We start from the raw sequence: 10,648 nt of genomic DNA on the forward strand, positions 1-10,648 counted from the left end.
ACAGTCTACGGTGTTCGGATCGAAGAAAGATGAAGTGACAGGAGGTTTGACAAAACTGCGTAATGAGGGGCTTCATAACTTGTACTCTTCTTCAAGTATAATTAGAGTGATCAAGTCAAGGTAGGAAATCCAGAAGGAAGGAGTCCACTGGGAAGACCAAAACGTAGGTGGGTGAACAATATTAGAATGGACCTTAGAGATATGGTAAATGGATAGTACGGATTGGATTGATCTGGCTCAGGATAGGGACCAGTGGAGGGCTCTTGTGAACACGTAATGAACCTTTGGGTTCCATAAAATGGCAGGAAGTTCCTGAGTAGCTGCACAATTGGCGGTTCCTTAAGAAGGGCTCAGCTCCGTGAGTGAGTGAGTCTAAGGCGTTAAATCAAGTGTCACGTAACTTCGAACAAGGCCAAGAGTAACCTTGAATGCGCAGAAGAGAAGTGACAGGCGGCCAGTTGTACAAACNACAACTGGCCGCCTGTCACTTCTCACACCCTCGAACTCACCCCCTTGCCTGAAATTTTTCTTCTACGCATTCAAGGTTACTCTTGGCCTTGTTCGAAGTTACGTGACACTTGCTTTAAGTGCAACAGAAATAACTTATGAACGCAGACTCAGTGTATCGATTGTGAAATTCGACTTGAAATTGAAAATGGAGCTGAATAACAATTTTAGATTAGTGGCTGAACTGTATGTTACTGAGAACCTCGTGGTTCTGTTCGCAGGAAACAAACTGATTGGCTAGCAGCAGGTAACACCGCTCTCTACTTACTCCACAGTCCTAGTACAACCACACATGCCTCCACCACATTTCCACCTCTGATTTTGCTATTATAGCACACTTCAAGACCATGTAGGTCATTTTCAGTCCATTTTCCTTATTTTGAAAAAAAATAAAAGTAAGCTTATGCGATCTCCATGCTGTCTATGTATTTGTGTATTCACCTTATCAACTAGCATTTCAATCATGCCACTTGAGCCCAACTAAATGGCCTACTTCATTAATTCCCCCCGTCTGTCTATCCATCTCTACGTGTATACCCCTATAGTTCCTAGGCAACGACTAGGTAAAAATCTCCTTATATTGCTACGCAACTGTTCGGTAAAAATTCCCAAGTGGTTGCTAAGCAACAGCTCATTAAAAGAACGTTACAGCGGAAACTAATATGTACGCAACCATATAAGAAACGTTGTACGCGTCGTTTTCTATGTGATTGGTGTCATAACAGGGATAGTAAGAGATTAGTTCTTCGCAGAAATTCTTGTCTCCTCCTTGATGTTATTGGCATGTGCATAAATAATTAACAGGTAAAAATGATGAAATCGATAACACGAAAAACGTGTTCCACATTCTCACTGACTAAATTTTCAAGTGGTTAAAGTAAATGATATTAAATGAAACTTTCACTGATTTTCAGTTCCTTATTCTTCTTAAGAAGTTCTCGCAATCAATAAGAATGTAGTAACAAAGGAAACATTAAAAGAGCCAGATATAATTATTAATAGTATTTTATTTAACACATAAACGCTTGTCTAATTAATTCAAATGCAAGTCACTACCCAAGCGCATCCTACTTACTGCCTCAGCAGACTGTGTGTCACATAGATATCGATAAGTTTCCGTCTTAGATGGCCGTCAATCAAGAGAAGGCCGCAACATTGGCCAAACACCTCTCCAAGGTCTTCAAACCTTTCGACACTGAGACCACACAAGAAGAAGAATACGAAATCAACAACTTCCTAGATGCACCCTATCAGATGAATCTACCAATGCGAAACTTCAAATATAAAGAAGTGGAAACGGTCATCAAAAAAGAAATCAACCCCAAAAAAGCTCCTGGATTCGACTTAATCACGGGAAAGATATTGGAAGAATTACCAGAAAAATGCATCCAAAAAATTACACACATATTCAACGCAGTGTTAAGAGTAGAATACTACCCAATACAATGGAAAATATCACAAATAATTATGCTGCCAAAACCTGGGAAAAACACGAAAGAAGTAACATCCTACAGACCAATAAGTCTGATACCAGTACTATCCAAGGTACTAGAAAAACTACTACTGAAAAGAATAAAACCAGTGATAGAAGATCAAAACATAATTCCCAAACACCAATTCGGATTTAGAAACAAGCACGCAACTACGGAACAAGTCCATAGACTAGTCAACCAAATAAACAGGGATCTCGAAACAAAACGTTACTGCACAGCGGTGTTCCTTGACATAGAACAGGCCTTTGACAAGGTCTGGCACGCAGGACTATGCTACAAAATGAAACAGAAACTTCCGCATCAAATGTACGCAATTCTGAGATCCTATCTTACACATAGATACTACTTTGTAAAGCAACAGGAGGCATTAACAAACCTATACCCAATATCATCTGGCGTACCCCAAGGTAGCGTTTTAGGACCAGTGCTATACTTGATCTACACATCAGATCTACCAACAACTAGAAAGACAACAACAGCCACGTTTGCAGATGACACAGCTATCCTGGCATCTCATACCAATCCTCTATCCGCATCCAGGAACTTACAAGACCACCTAAATAAAATTCAACACTGGCTGAAAAAGTGGCGTATGAAGGCAAATGAAAATAAGTCTACGAATGTAACGTTCACCATGAAACGCACTACCTGTCCTCCAGTAACGTTAAATCACTCTCAGATACCACAAGCAGAAGACGCCAAATACCTTGGTATACACCTGGATAAACGACTGACATGGCAAAAACACATTCACACCAAAAGAAAACAACTCGGAATAAAATTCCGACAGATGTATTGGATGCTGGGAAGGCAGTCGGAGCTATCGACAGAAAACAAGATCTTACTGTACAAAACCATGCTCAAACCGATATGGACGTACGGGCTACCATTATGGGGATCAGCCAGTAACTCAAACATAGAAATTCTCCAACGATTTCAAAGCAAAGTATTACGAATAATAGTTAACGCACCGTGGTATGTGCCGAACACGGTACTACACAAGGACCTAGATGTACCAACAGTACGAGAGGAAATAAAAAAAACAGCAAAAAGTATAAAATCAGACTCCAGGCCCATCCGAACGACTTGGCACAAAAACTGCTCGACGACGAAGGGGAAATCAGGAGGCTAAACAGATTTAAACCATCAGATTTACCCACCAGATTCGAATAATTCAACACTTAACTGCATATCACTAAGCAGTTAAAACAAGTATTGAGCATGTATATTGGAACTCTCTTTCCTTTTCTATATGTAAACCACAAAATGTACTTATTATCCACACTTAATGGATAGATTGTATAATTATTGGAGTTAAAAAAAAAGAAGGCCGTCATTAGGGTGAGGAGAATGTCGCTAGATATGGAGGGGGGGTGCACATTGTCTCATCGCAAAAGTGCTGCTACCAGCTGGCGATATTGTGAGCTTCACGCAGCAGTGCCTAGAACAACAGCTGATCCTGTTGCCAAATCCTTTGCCTGAGTGACTCGTTCTATTTTTATTAGCTGTTGAACATTTGTGTTTCTTTAATTGAGTTTCGTGAAACTATAAGAAAATTGAAGCTTAAGATTAGAATTGTACTTATTATCCACACATAATGGATAGATTGTATAATTATTGGAGTTAAATAAAAAAAAGATTAGAATGTAGTTTATAGATACAGTAAAGCTCTACGTGTAGAAATAAGGAGACTAAAAGCGCAAGAAAAAGAAGAATGGGTTGCTATTCTAAGGGAGGCCAAAGCAAACGTGAAAGTGCCGTAAAGCCAGAGGAAGGAGAATAAGAAGACGAAGAAGACAAAGAAGAAGAAGAGAAAGACGAAGAAGGAGAAGAAGAAGAGCTTATAGTTAGATTGTTATAGTGGCTGTGTTTGACAGCTAAGGAAGTGGTCATCTAAAATCGCCTAATATGGGTAGGTTATGGGCTCCCAATATGAGAGGAGGAAAGTTCAAAGCAGAACTCAGGAGGAATACGGAAGGAATGTGCCTGGAACTGAAAGGAAATTAGTTTACATACAGAAAACAACTCATACATGGAGGACAGGACGAAAGCTGAGGTCAATATGAAGACGCCAGTGAAATGTAAGCTTTCGAAATTATAATTTCGGAAGAGACAGACTCTGCTAAGAATTAGTAGTTCTTTGGGGTTCAGAACGAGAAATGATGGCCGTGAGCAAGCTGAATGTATTTGTTGCTGCAGACTGTTCTCAGCGGAGCCAGAAGGCGAGGAATGGATCCGGCGCGCTGTCAGCCTGATGCAGGCACACACTCACACACTCACACACACTCACACACTTTGCGCAGATGCGTAAGAAGGAACTTTCGTGCGTGAACGTTACTCTTCAAAATAACAAGGAACTGTTTAGTGCCATTGAAACTGCCTGCCAAATCTTCATAGCGTGTTCCTGTCTTAGTTTCTTAACATTTACAGCAGCTACAGCAGCAATGTTCTGCACTTCGTCATTCCTTTGTCGAGGAAGTACCTGAGTTTTTATATTTACTAATGGAGCTGAGCCCTTCTTGAGGAGAAGCCAAAGCCGCAGCTACTCAAGAACCTCCCCATATTTTGTGGAACCCGAAGGTTCATTACCGTGTTCACAAGAGCCCTCCACTAGTCCCTATCCTGAGCCAGATCAATTCAATCCATACCATCCCATCTCTCTAAGATCCATTTTAATATTGTCCACCCACCTACTCCTTGGTTTTCCCAGTGGTCTCTTTCCCTCTGGCTTTTCCACCAATATCCTATATGCAATCCTCTTCTTCCCCATTTGTACTACATGCCCTACTCACCTCATCCTCCTTGACTTGATCATTCTAATTATACTTGGAGAAGAGTACAAGTATCTGAATTTATATCAGAGTTTAAAATTAGAATTTTAAATATTTATAAATTAAATATTTACAATACTTGACTAGTCCAGAGAAGCAAGACTAACTGCGTATGTAGTACGAGTATTATAACGCCCATATATTAGGCAACCTGCTGGACTACAATGCCAAGATCTCTCTCTCTCTCTCTCTCTGTACGACTGTACAGCCCTTTGGATCTTGGCACCTTTTTCAGTTTCTTAATCCTATACACAGTCTGTAAGACTCATTGGAAGTGTGATGAGCCCGTCGCAAGGCCGCTACATACACACAGATATCGATGCCTCGAGTGGGATTCGAACCCACGATCCCAGCGTTTGAGCAGGTGAAGACGGTTCCCGCCTTATACGGCGCAGACAGTGCGACGGGGCTCACGAGATTTGCTTCCTTCTTTGTTTTGGAATGGTTTAAGTAATACCTTTAATTAAATTGTTTGCCATTCCATTTCATTTGTTCTTTGATCACTAACATTTTCATGCAATTTGCAAATGTCTGACGTTTCATTTATCTTAGTAATTAGCCTTCAAAAGACGCCCCATATTCGGCGACTTTCCACTATATCTCACTAAACTGTAGTGCGGAATTGTAATGTTTTCTTTTAATAAAGTGCACTCCCTGATGATGGTCTTGTAAGACTGAAACATGCTGATGTCTCTCTAATACACAGTCTACTCAAGCAAGAAACATATATATATATATATATACCTTTTTTGAATAGCAACTGCATTTGATTTTATACAGATGTTTCGTACCAGAATAAGCTTACTTAATTATTAGTGATATTTAGCTTGCAAGGAGAGTTAGTATCTTAACATAATATCGCTCATTACGTGACGGGTATCACAGCCAGAGGCCTACTTTCAGTTTATTAAAATTTTCACTCAAAAAAAAAAAAAAAAACCAATTCGATAATCTGCAATGTGTCTCCCATTTGACGTTGTGGATTTGATTTGCCCAGCTCAGGCCAAGGACCAACGGCAGGAACTTGTAAACACGGTAAAAAACATTTATTTCATAAAATGTAGACAACTTCTTAACTGCCTGAGCGACCATCAGCTTCTGAAAAAGGACTCTGCTTCATGGAGTTATACGTAAAAAAAAAGGTAAAGCTATCCCTGTAACAGGGCGTGGAGGCCTATAGTGTTGTGAGGCATCGAGGTCCATTTTCAAGACAATCGGCTCACAGATGGCAGTGAGGTTGTCATCCTTACGCTCCGGCCGCTTGCCCTGATTAACGGATAAGGCAAATAATTTAATTTCGGTTCCAGGCCAATTGTCCATAGTCTGAGAGATCATCTCATGAGCTGGAATGGTTCATTTGTACAGAGGTTTTTGGACTGAAGGCCACTGTCCAGTACCCGGTTGGAGCAAAAGTTGTATACTTGAACTTGTTTAGGTTCGGTCTGTGACTTATTAACTAAGCAGCTATATACACACCTAACTTTCTGGTGCCACAACAGGGATGTTCAAGACAACAATTACGAAAATAAACAGCTGGTTGCAAACCCATTCATCTCCTCCCATGTCCATCACAGACTTCCAAATGTCAGTTTTCGAAGGTCCTGTATGTTTCATTCTAGTGACAGGGTCAGCCAACAATGCAGTACATTTCACAATTCTCATAAAGTTAAGCTATGTGAATTCTGCAACGCACTGTGAGGTCTGTTCAAGATTCGGGATGCAATTCGCAGAAAACATCCAGGCCAACTGACAAGGCGGGTATTTTTATACTGCTCCATTATGACAATGCCAGACCCCATACAGCCCAAGCAATCCAGGACTGAATTCAAGAAATATAGTAGGAACTTCTTGAAGTTGGCCCCTAGTGACTTTCACCTGTCTGGTCCGCTAAATGTCACCTTGGTAACAAAGGTCACGCCGATGGCGAAAAGTTTGGAGCGCAGGTGCGGAAGTGGCTGACATAAAAGTCAGACACTTCGAGTCCTATGCTATGGGTTTCGTCGCACTGGTAAAAGGAAGGGACATGCGTGTCACTCTTGGTGAAGGACATGTGTAGAAACAAATGTTTCTCCCAGGTTCGAGTCCCACTTGTTTTACGTTTTATTGCCATTTGTGACCTACTTACAGACTCTCACTCGTATAAAAACAAACTCGGTGGTTCAGTCCGCAAGCGAACTATACCGACCGAGTGACCGCCGCTTTTCGCCGAAGTTAGTGCATACTTTTGCGGATAGAGGGTGTCACGTGGTCAGCGAAACGGATCCTCAAGGCGTTAATCTCTGTTTTCTAGACTGCAGCGACTATGTGCTTGAAATAGCTCCTCAGTTATCCTCACGAGGCTGAGTGTACCCCGTTCCAGACCCACTATTTCTCAGAAAATCTGGTAGCCCCGGGAATCCAACTATGACCTCCGGATCTATAGGCAGAAACTCTGACCACTAGACCACAAACGCGGTCCTCTGTCTCTTATATTGTACAAGTAAAAAAGTATCCTATGTATATGATGCAGCTTCGTTAAACCGCTTACGAAAGTACTTAATAATTCATTATCAGATAATCACAATCTTATCGATTATATTATTAACACGTTCCATACTTAGTACGGCATATTTCGCTTAAAATCAATAGGTTTTCTTGTCGGATTTGGCGTCTGGTGTGACTACACCCTCTCTCGGCAGTTGCAGGTAAATATCATGGATTTTCGAGAAGATAAATTATACTTTACCCTGGAAATACGGGGTACACTAACAGAAGGTTCGTTGAAATAAGAGCCATGATTGTATGGGATAAGCAATGTGTTGTTGCCTTTCAGAATTTCTGTCTGTACAGCTTCTCCTGTACTTACTAGTTTTCCTTCCTCCCCTGTATCGTGTATTCTTTAGTTTTCCTTTAAATCAATAGGCACACGGTGTGCATTGTGGTACAGAATTTTATCGTGAACACTGAAATATTTAAGTGATGTATACATTTCTTATAACAAGGTTTCTCCAGAACGGTTGGGTTCTTTAAAAAAGAAGAACCTACTGGGAGCTTCGTGACGGCAAAGTGAAGAGTATGTACAGCAAACAGTAAGTAAAGTTACACGGTGACTTGAAATAAACTTAAGTTTTAAAAAAATTGTCTTTGTGGTGGGTTCACTTCCTATAACTTTTTATGAAACAAAGCGACGTGCAAGTTGGTTGTCCGCATTGAGATGAGAAAGCGTGGGGCTCACACCTATGCAGTGAGCACGCACTTATCCTCCAGACGCGTATCATGTTACAGCTCTGCACAAGTTACTCACCTCGTATTTATTTGGAGGATATTAAATATCCACTGCTGCAAAGTCAATATGCGAACAAATAAGTTTAAGACTCTCTACAGTAATTTAAATTATTTATTATTATATTTATTTAAATATATGTGATATGGAGGACCGTTACTGGGTAACGATTCGTTAAGCACATTCCCGCGGCAACGGATACGCAGGCAACAATCGCGTAACATCATTTGCCATGTAACGTGCTATAAATACAACAATAGATGAAGCGGTGTTTTCTATATGGTTCTCATATATCCATTGCTGGGCAACAGATATTTTATGTGGGTCCGTTTCGAGACTATATGTAGTCCAGTCGTAAATTAAAAGTCAGACGTAGAACGAGAACAGAATGGAGCGAGTCCTCGGCAGTCAAGGAAGAAGGCTTGGACAAGATTGACTGTGAATTATTATTAATTGATTATGATTAAGAGAGACTGTATAAGGTGTTAATGAATCTAATCAAGCAATCCATAGAGTTATTATTAGTCACGGAGCCATAAACACGCGACAGTATGTTACTACACATATTCACAGATGTTGTTAGGCCTACACGTGTCACTGTGCGAATCGGTAGATGTATTTAGGCGTATAATGTGAGCCTGTAAAATTGATAGTCGTCGTTTGGATTATNTCTAAGTATTAATGTGTTCCGTAGATTGTACTGAACTGCTCCTACCAAAACCAGACCTGACCCATGGTTACTGACGTAGGCCTGTAACCTGTAGGTAATACCAAATTAATCGAAATCAAAAGGCGTATTCCAAACACACGCGAACACACACACATCACTTCCCTACATGCTTTTATATTAAGCTATTCATTTCATTCCGTCTGCAGGTGTAACTTCGTGTACAAGGCTACTTAAGTTTACCAGCTCTCTTTGATTGCTAGTGGGGTGGGACTAAGTCCCTTGTACTGCGGCCCCTTCTGGCCTATTGCACCAGCCCCAGATGATAGGTGAGGGTGATTGTGGAGCAATTGGTGGAATGAAGATTGGCAGGGGAAACCGAAGTACTCAGAGAAAAACTGTTCCAGCGCCACTTTGTCCACCACAAATCCCACTTGACCAGACTCGGGATCGAACCCGGGCCGCCGCCGTGGGAAGCCAGCGACTAACCGCTTGAGCTATGGCGCGCCAAGGTTTACCAGATATACCATCCTTTTCTCGCATTGTCGCCATGTTTGTTGTTGATAACGTTTTACGAAACTTTTTAATGCATAATTTGTATAGTGGTCTAGTGATCAGAGTTCTTGGCTACAAATCCGGGGTTCCGGGTTCGATTCTAGGTGCTATCAGCCTTTCTGAGAAGTAGAGGGTCTGGAACGGAGTCCACTCAGCCTCGTGAGGATAAGAGCGATTTCAAGGAAATGGAGGCTCCGGTCTTGAAAACCGAGATTATCGGCCGTGGGGATCCGTTGCGCTGACCACGCGACACCCTCTATCCGCTAAAGCTGGCACTAACTTCGCCGAAAAGCGGCGGTCACTCGGTCGGTATAGTTCGCTTGCGGACTGCAGGCCACGGTGTTTTATGTCTATCATCCGTGCATAATCTCACACTCTGGCTCCAGTAGGTCAACATATTTTGCCATTAAACGAAGAAATTTTCTAGAAGTTTCATATTTTACCGTGTTCTTTTTTTTTCCTTTGCACTAGAGCCCCAGTGGGCCTAGGCCTACCTCCATGAACTTCTCCGTTCACTTCGGTTTTTCTAGATCTTACACATTCGGTAGGACTCCTTGGGCGGGTGATTAGCTCGTCGCAAGGCCTCTACCTGTATACAAACACAGAAAAACGAACACAAACATCCATGCCCTGAGTGGGATTCGAACTCACGATCCCAGCTTCCGAGCGAGCGAAGACAGTGCATGCCTTAGAGTCTAAGGCATGCAATGTCGCTTCACGGTAGCCGAACGGTCTAAGGCTTAGACCGCTCGGCTACCGTGAACGGCGACCGTGTTCTTGACGACAACAAATATGATGACCTTATGTTCAATGGCACTAGTGTTCTCTCACGTCCGCCATGTTGGTGTTATCTGTGATAGGAAGCTGAAAGCAGGGCGGTACAATGAACTCTGACAGGAAGAATGACAGCACCAAATTTCATTAAAACGGCTTCAGCCAGGGCAGACACACTGGCAAAATTTTTCATGAACTTTCTGAATGAAGTAAAATTTCTGTCGCCGAAATGATTTTACTGCAGGAGACAGTTATACCGGCCTGCATTGAAGTTTATGTCGATCGTTCTCTTAGGCTCGCAACTGATGCTATTTACTCTACAATGGAACGTCGGTAACATGAAATGGTAGTTATGAACGAGAAAAACACCTGTAATAACAAAAAATTGCGAAAGACAAGCTGAGCGTAAGTTGTCCCTGTACTTAACTACTTAAGCACTAAGCCATTAAGACGTACAGAGGAGTGGATGTATATGTCCACATTTTCTTGATCTCGGCACTAGCTGGAGGTGAGTGGTCAGCTTCACGGCCCTGCCGCTTTACCCCCGAGGAAAGAGCCC

The 10,648-nt window shown here is 41.8% G+C and overlaps 1 protein-coding gene across 2 annotated transcripts in view; it reads right to left on the bottom strand.

Moving 5' to 3' along the window:
• Positions 1–10,648, bottom strand: part of LOC111864748 (homeotic protein distal-less) — a 270,217-nt gene that overhangs the window by 226,381 nt on the left and 33,188 nt on the right. The window lies entirely within an intron of this gene.

Source organism: Cryptotermes secundus, unplaced genomic scaffold, assembly GCF_002891405.2.
Source record: "Cryptotermes secundus unplaced genomic scaffold, Csec_1.0 scaffold522, whole genome shotgun sequence".
Classification (NCBI taxonomy): domain Eukaryota; kingdom Metazoa; phylum Arthropoda; class Insecta; order Blattodea; family Kalotermitidae; genus Cryptotermes; species Cryptotermes secundus.